The sequence below is a fragment of the Cryptomeria japonica genome, chromosome 2, assembly GCF_030272615.1.
Source record: "Cryptomeria japonica chromosome 2, Sugi_1.0, whole genome shotgun sequence".
NCBI classification, from domain to species: Eukaryota; Viridiplantae; Streptophyta; class Pinopsida; order Cupressales; family Cupressaceae; genus Cryptomeria; species Cryptomeria japonica.
This window is the reverse complement of record NC_081406.1, coordinates 284,639,894-284,655,231: the sequence shown is the minus strand read 5'-3', so window position 1 is coordinate 284,655,231 and position 15,338 is coordinate 284,639,894.

Here is a 15,338-nt window from a genome sequence, read left to right as displayed (position 1 = left end):
CTTCCAACATTTTGCATCCACAAGGTACTTAAGGAGTTGATTGTAAGCAGATTTGATCGAGAAATAGCCCGATTGTGTCTCTTTCCAGATGAAGCTATCTTCATTCAGAGCCAAAGGATTCTGGTTTTTGACAATATGAGTTGCAGATCCTGAGCCAGGGGGACCAGATTAGGTCTATTGTTGCAGATGAGAAGAATGTCCTTCCACCCCCTTCCTAGGACCAAATAATCCACAGCATAATCCCCCAGGATACCTTTAAGGTGATTCATGATTTGATGGAAGTGAGTGTTGACCAAAGGCTTGTCCTCCATCCAAAAATCCTCTCAGAATCTCACCTTTTTACTGTCTCCTAGTTGCCACTTCAGACCTTCTCTAACCATCACTCTATTGTTCAGGATGTTATTCCACAACTTAGAACCTTGGGGAAGGTCAGTTGTATTCAAATTATAAAAGAAATGCTCCCGGTTCAAGTACTTAGCTTTGATGATGTTGCACCAATTCGCCTCACCTTTAGCCAAGGTCCATCCAATCTTGGCAATTAGTGCCTTATTGAGGGCATTAATCTTTCTTATGCCCAAACCTCCTAGAGATTTGGGTAGACACATAGTATCCCAATTGACTAGAGCGAGGATTTTTTTTCCTCTAAGCCAGTCCATAAAAAGTTTCTTTGGATTTTTTCAAGTTTTTCTCCCATGGTCCCTGATATTTTAAACATGGAAAGAAAGTACACCAAAATTCCCTATAGGAAGGCTGTGAGAAGCTGGAGCTTCCTCGCACTACTGAGGAATTTCCCTTTCCATCTTGCAAGTTTTTTTCTGCATTCGTTCCAAGATAGAGTTCCAGAAGGTGGGGCTGACTTCATTGATCGTGAGGGGGAGACCCAGGTAGGTCCCCGAGAGAGTTGCCACTTTTCTTCAGAGGATGGAGAGAATTTTGAGTTGGAGGTCATTTGGAATGTTGAAGAAGTAGAGATTACTCTTCTCATAGTTGATGCATTGTCCCGATGCCTTGGTGTAGTCAGCCAATAGGATCTTCCATCCTTTAGCCTCCATGACAGAAGTCCTACCAAAAAGGAAAGTGTCATCCACAAACTATTGAATATTAGAGGGGGGGAGTGTGGAGGCCGCTTTGAATCCTTGGAGCTTACCATTGGTGACCAAATGGGTCACATTTCTATTTAAGACTTTAGCTATCATGATAAACAGATAAGGGGATAAAGGATCGCCTTGCCGAATACCTTTCTCAGCTTTGAAGCATCCCCTAGGAGTCCCATTAATCAATACTGAGAATTGAACCATGGTCACACATTCTCGAATCATATTCACCATTTTTTGGTTAAATCCCAGTTTTAGAAGCACTTTGAAAATAAGCTCCCAATTAACCTTATCATAAGCTTTTGATATATCAAGTTTAAAGGCCATACCTGGAAATTTTCTCCTATCCATGGAGTGGATTATCTCATGAGTTGCAATGGCAGCATCCAAAATTTGGCATCCTAGGACGAAGCCTTTCTGAGACATACTGATAAATTTTTCCAGGAAGGGTTTAATCCTATTCACAAGGATGTTGGAGAGAATTTTATAAATGGTATTGCAGAGGCTTATGGGCCAATACTCCTTCAAGTAGCTGGGAGTAGTGGTATTGGGGATGAGGAAAATGAAGGTGTTGTTGATCTTTTTCAGCAATCTCCCCATTTTGAAGAAATCTTGAACAGCTTTGGTGACATCGTAACTAACAATGTCCCAAAAGTCTTGGAAGAATGTCAGGGGGAAACCATCCGGGTTCGCTGTCTTGTAGGCTCCCATAGCAAAGACAACCTTGTGAAATTCATCAGTTGAGATGGGATCCAAAAGTTGTCGATTGTCATCCTCATTGATGGCCATCAATAGCTTACTAACAAGGCAGTCCTGGAGTAGAGAATCCCTTCCACCATCTGCATACAGTCTGGTGAAAAAGTCCACCACATTCTGTCCAAGTAGAGAGTCCTCAGAGATCTCCTGGCCAGTTTCATCCTTAATAATTTTGATATAGTTCCTCCTCTTGTGGATAGAAGCTGATCTGTGGAAGAAAGCATAATTTTTGTCCCCTTCTTTCAACCACTGGATCCTAGATCTTTGCTTCCAGTACACTTCTTCCCTAGAGAGGGTATCTTTCCAAATCTTGTGGCAATCTTCCTCCTCCTTCAAAATGGGGTCTGGGGGATTATCGATAGCCATAATATTCTAAAGTTGTTCCAGTCTGGCTCCTAGGTCCTTCTTTCTTTTGAAGATATCTCCAAATGTGGTCCTATTCCACCCTTTGACATCCTTGCTAATTAACTTTAGTTTCTCCATAATTCTGAACATGGCAGTCCCTTGGATCGGGGTGGTCCACCAGCATCTTACCATTTCCTTGAAGTCTGGGTGGGAGGCCCACATGATCTCATAGAAAAAGGGGGGGGGACCCTGGTAGGGTCTATCTTTTTAGTGGAGAAGAAGGGGGTTGTGGTCAGACGCAGTCCTTGGGGGGGTTTTCAGGTAAGAGCTAGTTCCAATGTCCCAATTGGTGGAAATCAGGAATCTATCCAGCTTGACTCAAATAAGATGTTTTCCTTTCCTATTATTCGACCAAGTGAAGGGGGCACCCTGCAGATCAATATCCATAAGGCTTGTAGCATTGATGAAATTGGCTAGGTCACCCATGTTGTCAGAGAAATCTTCCAAACCACCACACTTTTCAGATGGGTAGAGGGGGGAGTTGAAATATCCCACAAGCATAAACTGGTCCTTCTGGTTACTCATAATGATATTAGAAATTTCTTCCCACAGGAGTCGTCTCCTCAATCTTGAGTTGGGAGCATAGATATTGAACATCTACCAACATTGCTCCCCATAATGAAGGGAAACCGCTAAGAAATTTTGGGAGCTAGCAAAAATCTTGCCTTTCATTTTAATGGAATCCCAGAGGGTAGCAATACCCCCAAAAGCACTCAAGGCACCAACATACAAATAGTCTGCTCCAGGCCAAAGTTTACCAACAACCACAAAAAAAGTTTGAAAGGGCATCTTGACTTCTTGAATGAGGCAAATGTCAATTTTCATCTCAAGAATGAGTTGTTTTATGGCGAACTGCTTATGGGGGCTGTTCAGACCCCTTATGTTCCAAGAGAGGAACTTCATTTCTTACTTTTGTTAAGTCCATCCAGGGTCAGTTGTCTTCCCTTTGCAATGTCCCTTGCCATAACCTTGTGCCTCAGGACTCTTTCTGAGGGTCTTCCTACTTTGTTTTTGTTGCCCCTCACATCTGCTTTCTTGGCCTTGACTTTCTTCTTCTAGGTTATCCATTCTTCATTATCCATCTGGGGGGAGCCCGGGGAGGACACTTTCAACAAAGTTACCAAGGAATTTCTAGGGTGCACATCTCTATCCCCTGTTATAGGGGAGAGAGGGGTTGAAGAGGTGGGTAAGCTATTTTTAGTCAAAAGAGGCTTGGCCAAAGCCAAGTTGAGGGCTATCTCTTGCGAGATCTCCCCCTCTTCCAGGAGAATGCTTGATTTTTTGACTAGGTCTATTGGGGATTTTAAGATCTCAAGGATCTTGTCTGTGTGTGGGTAATTTTCAGAAATTTCATTCGCAGTAGTTAGCTCAAGGGGAGCTAAGGATGATGGGTCACCAGGGTTGATGGGTTCAGCCGAGATGGCTTTATTTTTGAGCTTGGGTTCTGCAACCACCAGGGCTTTACAATTAGTATATGAATGCCCCTGGTTATTGCATTTCTAGCAATACAAGGTGGCATTTTCATACACAATAGCCTGGGACCATTTTCCCTATTTTGATTTTAGGGAGACAAAGTTTGGGAGAACCTTGTTAATAGTGACATTGACACAAAAATGAGCATACACTAGCCTGGATTTGTTGAGAGTGGTCGAGTCCACTGCAACAAAGCTGCCAAACGAGTTTCCTATCCAATAGAAGATTTGTTCATCCCAGAATTCCAGAGGGATTCTAGGAAGCCTAACCCAGACTCGAGCAATGCGGTTTAGTTATGCGAAGGGGTCAAAAGCAGGCTTCCATTTAGCCATGTTTAGGAAATGCTTTCTATAAGCCCAATACCCTGATAAAACATAGATTAGATCCTCGTCAGTGTTGAACTTGAAAATAAAGTCCCCCCGACATAGCTCAAACCTCTAGGCTTCCTTTAAGATTCCAACGAGATTTTGACCATCGCCTGACCATGTCAATAGATGGTCAGAAGGAGAAGAAACAACCAACTATTGCCAAGTGAAGGGAAGAGGCAATTTTGTCCATCAGGTTGTCCGAGAGTTTGATCTCTGTTCCGTCTTCCGTTTGGGAGAAGGTGGCCACAACATCTTCAGGGGTCGACTTTGTTGACCCAAGGAGGGCGTTCTTCTAGCTAGACTTGGGATTCTCCTTCACAAGATCCACATCCACCTGTCCGACAGAAGTTTCCGGTCTGGGATGGGGTATATTCCTTTCATCCCCTTTTAGGCCAGTATTGGTCAGACCTAGTGAAGTGGAAGGGATGTGAAGGCTGACATTTTCTTTCGTATGGTCCGCAGACCATGGGGACCCTTCAGCCGGCTTAGCAACATGTGCACCGACCATACAGTTGGGTGTTGGGTCCAATGGGGGAGGGGGGACCTCCCCAGAGGGGGTGGTCATCCAGGGAAATAGGTTCAAATGTGAAGCAGGTGGGAGAGTTACAGATGGAAGGCGGAAAAAAAGAAAAAAAGAAGAAGGGACTATTATGCATCAACACAGTCTACCAAATTTTCCGCACACCAAAAGGGGTTGTTCCATCTTTGTGTCTGAAACTTATTTCCAGAAGTATAGTTGCGCACCTATTTCCTACACACATAAAGAAAGGGAAATAGGTTGGGAATAGGGGCTTACCTTTTATCAAAGTCACGGTTTTGGAATTAACCATGAAATTGAGATAAATGTAATTAAAATGATTGAAAGGAAAGATTCTCCTTTTTAGGGAGATGGTGAATTATGACTGAAAATAAAATGATTATACCTCATTGTGAAGTTTTGCTTGCCTCCACATGGAATTAAGGTTTCATGAAATAGGATGTAGATCTCCACTTCAATGCTTGAATCTTGACTTTATTGCTTCTCCAAGGCTTGAAGAAAGACTATGTATGTATGTATAAGATTACAATGAAAGAGATCATTGCTCCAGACTTGCAGACCAAGACTAACTACTCTTGGGGCAAGATACAAAAATGACTTGCAAACCTAATGCTAACTACAATAGGGCAAGATAAAAAAAAATGATTTGAAAAGAAGGATCTCCTAATCATGAAGTTATCCTTAAAATTTTCATCAAGTGATCAATAACAACTCACACAATTCTGAACTTATTTGTCAACACACTGTCTCATACCTTTGCCATAGTCTCAAACAACTTGCATATCATTGGAATATAACTCTTCTTCTCTCCTCTTCATTGAATTTCATTGCTTATCTTCACATCACATACTTCCTCTCTTACTCACTTTCCACACAACTTAATTGCATACATTCTTTATATAGACGATAGTTTATCACAACTTGAACCAAGTCGGCCTAAAATAAAAATACACCTTCCATACTAAAAACACACACATTGATCCACTCCAAGAGAAAGAAGGGACCAAAACACATCTTCCTAAGCTCAACCAATTGATCTACAATAACCAAAGAAAAAACCTCAACATTCCAACACATAACATGACCACATAGACAAATAAATAGGCCAAAACATATTCTCCAATGCAAACTACTCTTCTTTAGATCTCCACGCGCTATGGTGAGACCCATAAGACATCTAATTACCTTACACAAATCATATTTAGACAAAAAGGTTGGATTTAACATAGAATATCACAACCGAAAATGAGACATACTACAACTTCTGAAGAACACAAAATCATTTCTGAACCACAAAACCATCATATCCATAATGCTAAAAACATAACCAAAGAAGATAACAACACCAAGCAACATTAGAAACACTTCCCAAACCCAAACACTTCCTAAACAACCAATAGAATAACTTGAATATCAATACAAAAAGATATCTCTGCACCACAAACATTCTGGACCAACAATTATCTAGAACAACAAGTTTGACTTCAATGACAACCACATCAACACATACACAACAACAATCAACAATTTATCACCTTCAACTTTAAAAAATCAAGAGCAACATAAGTATAGTATCTAAATGACAACTCTAATAGAAGTGAGGACTATCATAGTATAGAAGGTGATTCACTAAGAAGTATACAAGGACAATGAAACTTTATAAGATGTTACAATTGGAACATTGAAAACATCTTTGACTAAGTTTGGTAGTCTATTAATCATAGACCAAGCTATCTATTTTTTTATAATCTTGTAAATTATGATATTGTTATCATGTTTTAATGTGTAGTTTTCTAGTCAAATTCATTGATGCATGTTTCATGAGTGGTTGTTCACAAGAACTCATCTCTCATGAGAATGAATGGTACACTTAGCATTCATTGCATCTTGTAAATGTTGAATGAAATATGGTTAAAAAATAATGAAAATTGAGTATTTTTAAAACTAAATGAATGTGGATATAACATGATCTATGGATGTAATTATAAAGACCAGAACTAAACTTTAGAATATTGGAAACATCTTGGACTAAGTTTGATATTCTATTAATCACTTTGATGATGATATAATTCCACATTGGTTTTAGAGATCAACCTATCTATTTGTTAATCATCTTGTAAACTGTGATACTATTCATGTTTTAATGTGTAGTTTCAAGTCAAACTCATTGATCCATGTTTCATGATTATTTGTTCACAAGAACTCATCTCTCATGAGAATGAATGGTACACTTAACAATCATTGCATCTTGTAAATGTTGAATAAGTATGATTAAAAGATAATGAAAATTGAGTATTTTTAAAACTAAATGAATGTGGATATAACATGATCTATAGATGTAATTATAGTTTTGTTTGTGAGTGATTTGAATAAATTTTAATTTGGTTAAATTAGTTTTGTTTAAGTTTTATAAATTTAATTTTTCATTATCATTTTTGCAAAAAAATTAACGAATTAAATCATTTTTTAAAAATTAAAAATGATTTAAGTTTATTGAATTAGAAATCTTAATAAGAAATGATGTGTTGCTACTTATTGAAAGATGAATACCAAAAATAACAAGTTGATAATGAAATTGGAAAGGGCATATAAAAGAACCCGTGACTAGAATTTGGAGCTTGCTAGACTGGATGCTAGCACTTGGCATGTATGTTTGCGTCATGTGTTGCAATGTTGTATATTAGAAAACCCTAGAATATAAACGTGTCTTGAAAAATGTGTCACATTTCAACATACAAATGAAACAAGAATGATTAGTAAATTAGTAGTCAAAAGAGAAGAATTGAGGGGAAGATAGCCATTTTGAATCTCTTCAAGATAGTTACCTATTGACTATACAAGAGAATGACATTGAAATGTTGAAAATGATCATCAAAATGACTTATCATGGGGTGTTAGCATGTCACATGGACATCTATGTGAAGCACTAGTATTTAGATAATTCAAGTTGAACAAAGGTCCAATACACTAGGAATAACACAAACAAGACACCTTGAGCATAAAGACAAGAAAAAAGAACACTAAAGATACTAAATATTTCACATTGGGAAGGAGAATGGAAGGATATAAAAGAAAGCACATAATACAATATAAATTATAAGGATGTCCAATTTTGAATGTCTTAATAATAATGCAAAAACTCTACACATATCTATCAAATGCCTTGACATTAAGGAACTTGTGACAAAATTAACATCCACAACACATTGCTCATGAATGGTAAGAGGCTTTATGCATGAATTACAATGATATAGTGGAGGGAAGATTCATTTTTCACTATCCACCTACCTCATGATTGACGAAGCCACTTTTCTTCATGCATCCTTTATGTAAGGAGATTTCTTTCTATTTTTCAATTCATAACAATAAACTTTATATTACTTTTAACACAAGATCCTTTAAATCATGAATGCAAGTTGAAAATCTAGAATTATGTTCCACTTTTGGCCAATGAAATAGTTTTGGGTAAATTTTTTTTTACTTGGAAAGTTTTTAGTTGAAATTATTCTAGTCAAAATAATGTGGCACATATTTTAACTAAAACTACTCACATAAATATTGTAGGCAAAATGGTTTTGGTAGAAAATCCCTCAACTATAAGAAGAAAAAACTTGTAGTCATCATTTGAAGATAACTTTCATCTAAATAAACTTGCCTCCATTATCTTCACTTGCTCTAGTTGGTATCTCGTCAAAACAACCCAACCAAAATAACCCATGAGACAATAATCCGGTCACAATAACCCAACAAAAAAACATCTTGGGGTAATAATATCCCATCTTCACAACAACCCTATGTTAAATTAACCCAGATCCAAAACAATCCATGGTGGAAAGGAGAATCGACACATGATAATCATTCGCAAGTGCATGCTATTAATCAGTCTGGGAATTCATCAAAGTAGTGAAAAAAGAACGAGGTCTCCAAAAGAATAAAATAGAGAAATATATGGTCGGATGCACTGGGCAATTGAGCAAGAAAAAATATTGTGATCTCAAAGCAAGACTAAAAACAATAGTTGATGGTTATGACAACTGTAACATTTTACATTATTTAAGAGGCATCGCTCATAATTTGGTACTGTAATTGATAATTTGACTAATAAAGTTTTTTTGGCAATGTACATTTAATTTGTAAATTTTGTTTTCTTTCCTCTATAATCTTATGGGGATATACAATCAATGGGTTATTTTTACCAGGGGTTATTTTCGCCTTGGCTCATAATAATGTGAGGTTGTTAGGTGTGTGTCATGGTTCTAATTGAAATATTTCAACCATCAATAGGTTGATAGGTTACCCATGACACACACCAAAAGGCACAATTATAAAACTTCTTGATTGAGTTATTGGATTCATGCTTTCAAATTATAAACCAAGATATCACTTAATAATAATTTTATTTGTTGGATCTCAAAAATGCAACCCCGAAAAGACTAAAGACATGCACAAAAACTGGATGTTGGGAAATATCAACATATCTAGAATGGTTATAGCTTATGATCAAATAATGATATGAATGGATCGATTCTTGTGAATGGGTGGGCTAACCTTCATTTTTAATATCATCTAAAATTAGGAGGGTATTTCCCAAAGGTTTTCTTAACAAGGCATATATCACTTAATATTAATAAATATGAATACAAAAAGTAGATAAACCAAATTTACATATACTTAATTGCAATGTTAATATCTATGTCAAATACTAGCTAGCTTATGATCAAATAATGTCATGAAAGGGTCAGATATTGTGCGTGGGTAATATAACCTTCATCTTTAATCTCATCTAAAACTATGAGGGCATTTCCCAAAGGTATCCTTAACAAGGCATCTATAAAAAATTGATGAAAATGAGTAAACTAGTAGTAGATAAACCAAATGTATGTTTGATCCTAATGCTAAATACTAACTATCTTTTTAAAAATAATATTATTAAGTCGATAAGTCTATTATTTCATATTCATATATAAATGGCAAGTGTATAATATCACTATTAATGGATTGAAAAGTGTAGGCATGTATGTTGTGTCTCTTTGATAATCTTAGTTCATTTTATGCAGCTTACATAGAATAGTCCTATTATAGTACTCAATCATGATAGCATGCAAGACTTTAAAATAATAATCTATCAAGAGAATAGAAGAATGATCAAATAAAATATTTTTAGCATTTCAACAACCAAATTGGTGCATAGTATATTAGTAAATTGAGTCATGACATACAAGGAAGAGGGAAATAAATCTTTAATACATGAATGTAAAGATGTCTACATGCATATAAGTCAAACACAATAATTCATACAAATGGATATGAGATGAAATTCTAGAGATATTTCCACCTTCAGCCAAACACTTTGAATGAAATAATCTCACCTAAAAAGGGTTTGCAATTGAAAAAAATTCTCCTCATATTATATGTCACAAAGGGGTTCATCTAAAGTCATTATACTTGAAAAAATTTCATGAAAAGGGGTTCCGAACCAAAGCAATTATTATACAAAAATAATAATTAAATACATGTCATTTCCAATATTTTTTGAATTCATTCCTCTTGAATTGTCTTTGCTCCTATATATTTTACTTACTCCAACCAACTTTCAAGTTCATGCCAAGACTAGTTTAAGATCTTACACCCTTGATTTGAGGTAGGTATGCAATCTTTAGTTTGATATATCTTTTAATATGAAATTTGAATTTGAATTAAAAGTTTAATATTTTTATATATGTACATGTGTACATACATAAAATGATAATTTGATTTCAATGTAACTAACTTTAAATTCTAAATCTAAAACAACCTGCCTAATATTATTTCAATATATAAATCTTAAATCTAAAATGGGAACCCTAACTTGATTTTAATATAAACCTTAATCTACCACTACATGTTGAATCTAAAATGAAACCCTAATTTGTTTTCAATATTAACTATAAAATAAACATGAATATTTTATTCTATCAAAATATAAACTCTAAACTAACACTAGACCTAAGATGTCAAATGTGAAAACCTCAACTAACAATTATAAGCAAACATTGAGCTAAATAGACTACACGTATCAATGGATTTCAATCATTTTGTTATTAATATGAATTTATTATGAATTATCTATTATAAATTTTAATTTTGATCAATTCAATTTAAACGATTAATATATAAATTCTTAAAAATTTCAATGGTATAAATTCAATGTTTTTTTTTTTGGACAAAAGGCATAAGCATGTAATATATTAATTATATAAGGAGAATTTACAAAGTATGTATGAAATAAACAGTGAGATAAGAGGGAAAAGTTACATCCTCTAATTTAGGATCACAATAATATCTTATAAGACCTGACTTGTTCCCAAAATATAGGAACTATACTGCACATATCCTATTGACTAATCTAAAACACATAGAGAAGCCTAATTGTTTACACTCCCTTGACTACTATTCACAAAAGATGAATCAACTGCAATACCACTGTGATATGCATCAAATATATCATTTTAAGTCTTGGACTGTAAGAATACGAAGCCCCTAGACGCTGCCATTCACCACACACTCCCAACCAAAATGTCCTCTGACTGAAGTCCATCTTCAAACTACTGCCATGGGATCAAACATTGACACCCATCACTCAGGCCCAATTACAAAATCTTCATCGTTGAACGGAAAATATTGATTGGGGGGGAAATCATAACCAACACGCAGAAGACCAAAATCCTTCCTGCAAAATTTAATTTATCCATCTCCCGAATCCTAAAATGAGAGATCTCCACACGATGAAGAGGAAGATGTGAATTAAAAAAAGACCAACCTACAGGAAGATGAATGTCTGACAGAACAATCACTCTAGTGCTATCTGAAACAAAAAATAGGGGTGGAATGACAAAAACCCCACTGGATGCCGACCAACTCGACGAACACATAAAAAAGCTCTATGATTCTTGATGCAAAAAGTTGGCTTAGTGACTAGAACAAAACTGACAGGCAAAATTTATTATATTGGCTATTTTAGTTAGATTTTCATCTATGTTGTCAGAAACGAGAAACCAGAAACAAAATGGAAACGATAACGAGACGAGAAATGGAAAATTTAAAGATTGTGTATAAGAAACGTGTGTATATATGTATGTATGTATGCATATGTTTATGTAAATTACTTTCTAAATTAATTTTTTTTAAAACTAAAAATTATAGATCTTGTTGACTTAAAATAACTTGCAGAATTTACTTTATAATTTCTGAATTTTTTTTAGAAAAAACTCTTCAAAAATCAAACTCCCAACTCCGGTGAATATTTAGAAAGTTGAAAAATCCACATTGTTTGGTGAATATTTGAAAAACTTAGAAAAAAAGCACTTTGCAGAAATTTTAGGTGAATATTTAGAAAAAGTAAAAAAAACATTCCTAAATGTCTGGCACCGCTGAGAAACCGGTTTCCTCAAGGTTGAAACGGGGAATGGAAGGGTGCCGTCCCGTTTCTGGTAACAGAGATTTTCATCATTCATTTCTCGACTCTTGAGACGAGGCGAGGTCGGTAGGTTGAGGAAAAGACTGCAGATACTCGTGGGGATAAATTTGCCCATGATTATGGAGTTCCAAGAGTGCATTAAATTTTGAGATTATGTTTGAAAACCATGGCTTTCCTATGTGAATTGCATTTGTTTGCATCTAATGAGCAAAGGGAGCAGGTGATGTATAACAAAGACCATTAATAAAGGAGATGTATACCAAGCTTGCTACTGACTCCTGCAAGATTTCATCCATGTTGAAGACCCCTCCAAGCCATACATCCCCTAAACGAAAGTCATAATTGGCCACTTGTGTGTTGAGTTATTCTCATGTGAATAGGGAGGAGTGCACAAAAGAGCCAACCAGAAACTTTGTGAAACCTGTCGAGCATGAAAGGTCCATAACCATCGTTGCCAAGGTAGGAAGTGCGAAAGGGTTAGCTCGTATCCAATATTCACCAAGAACTCTCTGAATTTCCCAGTCCACGTTGAAGAATGGAATTGCAAAGGGTTCATTAAGTTGAAGAGGAATTCCATTCCCATGTGGCCAAATTACGTCGTGTCATGCCCAAAATTTAGGGCAAGAACGAGATTTAAAAAAAATAAATTCCAACTTAATAACATTAAATTGCCATTATTAAATTAAACGTTAGGGGATTTAACTTTTGTAGTAAATTATTGTCTATAGGGATTCAACTTTAGCCTCCTAGATATAGGTATATGAGATAAAGCCTTATAGGAGATATTCATTATGAGAATTATTTTAAATAACCCTCATTGCCGACTAGCAGTCACATGTTAATTAATGTTTAGAATAGATTTGAAGCATTAAGTATTATGTGCTAGGGCTAAATTGATAGACCGGAAATTAATATTATTCCGGTCTATCAATTTAGGGTTTTGGATTTAATTAATCTATCGATTAAATTTGATGAACTATTAAAATAACTCGTGTAGTATTCCGCATTTATTTTTTAATTATTTTCGTTTACTTGAGTTAGTGGTTAGAGTTAACTCACATTTAGTTAAGACAAACTTGATAATGCATTTCATAATGGCAATTTAATGTTATTAAGTTGGAATTTTTTTTTTTTAAATCTCGTTCTTGCCCTAAATTTTGGGCATGACATGTGGAAGCCTCCTTGTAAGGAAATACGAAGAGCCATTGTGCCTCTGATATGGACAATTGGAGGCTTCATTAAATCATTGTCCCTTCATTAGATCATTGTCCCAAGAAGTATCTAGTTCCCTTAGGCTATTTGGAAAAAAGGAAAAAAATACCCTCCAAACAATCTCTGAGAGTCAAAATGTAGAGGAGCAAGAGGAAGGGTGGAAGGTAGTGTCAAGGAAGAGAGTTAAGAAATTGAAGGATGAAGGAATGTTTAATATGCTCCTACAATCTCATTTCAAAGCTAATGCGTATGTGTAGTGATGATTTGTTGATACCTGTTAATGGGTACTTAGACTTGATTTTTGTATCACTATGAAGGTTGCTCCCCAATTGTAGCCGCACCTGATTCAGACCAAGCAAAAACACTCAATCTCAATAAAATTGAAACTCTATTATCGATAAAAATAAAATATCAATTTTGATATCAATTTTAATCTCAATTTACACTAAATCAATTTTTATATAAAAATTTATAAATATTTTGATATCAATTCAATTGAGATGTTATATAAATTCATTCACAATGAATTTTGATATTGGAGTGCCCCTCCTTGAGTCATCTTGCCTTTTTGTAAATCAAAGGATTATATTAATATAGCTTAGTCTATTTTAAGATGATTTAATGGTATCATAGCTATGTAATAACCCTATTTCATGATTGTATGGGATATGATGAGGACTACGATAGCGCTTGGTGGTTGCGATTGTCTTCTACTGTATTTGTGATAGAGACGATGTCATACCACTCATTCACATGAGCACGATATGGCATTGTGATTCCCCTTTACTTGTCTGTTTATTTCAAGATATATATTATTGTATATGTTGTTGTGCGTGTATTGGTGGTGACAGGTCTGTAGGTACCAGTCATCAACTCCACTTGGCTTCATAGGTCTAAGAGTGTCTTCATCCCAATGGCAAGTTGATCGGAGGTGACATGAAATCCCATTCTACAATCTAGGTTTAAGTTGGCAGTCTTGTAAGTCTAGTATCTTGAGTTGAGTCATCGTTTAGCATTGTGTGGCATTTTATGTTACCCTATGTTGGGTTGTCTTGAGGAGTTGTGATTATTAATTAAATTATGAATTAATTAATTGATTTATATAGAACTTATTAATATTAAATTAAATTAATCGATGGCATTGATATTTAAATATAATGGCCTATTTAATTATTGAGGGTTATTATTATTTGGCATTTATAATTATGTCTAAAGATTATTTATTTATTTATTATATTTTATACATGTATGTGGGAAATATTAATGGTATTGAGTTTAAATTATATGTGCTGAAGTATTTTATATCTATCTGTACATTTAATTATTTGTTTATTGTGTATTTATTTATTTATTGTTTTTGATTAAGGTAAAAACAGGTTTTGAAGGGGCCTTGAAACCCTTTTACAAAAGATCCTTACGAGAGAAAAGAATTAAGAAACCAAAAGTAACATACATAGGAAAAACCAACAAAGCGATTAGATAAAACCAACAAAAAAGCCTCAAAAACCCAGCGACAGCCGGCCAAATCAGACAAAGCACAGAAAAAGAACTATTTTATGTTTTTCAAGGCATTAACCAAGTTACTGCTAATCCCATACGGTTCTTTGATATTATCCCTAAGATTAGGGATTTCCTTAGCAGACGCCACAACTGCTTTCTTTAGGTTCGCCCTAGTTCTTTTTGCCGCTCCACCAGGAGTAGACTCCCCTATCCCAGTTTTGATACCATTTTCATCAATGGTGAGGTCCACCACCGGTTTGGGAGAGTTGGAGCTTTCAAGGACCTTAGAGATTTCCTCTAGGTTCTTAGTAACAACAGTCAAGATGTTCGGAATAATTCCCAACAGGTTTTTGATTTCCGCTTTACCTTCTTCCAGATTGTCTATCTGTGCTTCCATTTTCCTAGCTTTTTCCTCGATATCTTGCTTTTGGTTCATATCATCTTCCTTCCTTTTCTCATCCGTCTGCTTACCATTTTTTTTCATATTCTTAAAAAATTCATGTCCACCTATCGAAACCCAATCTAGCCTCGGTAAG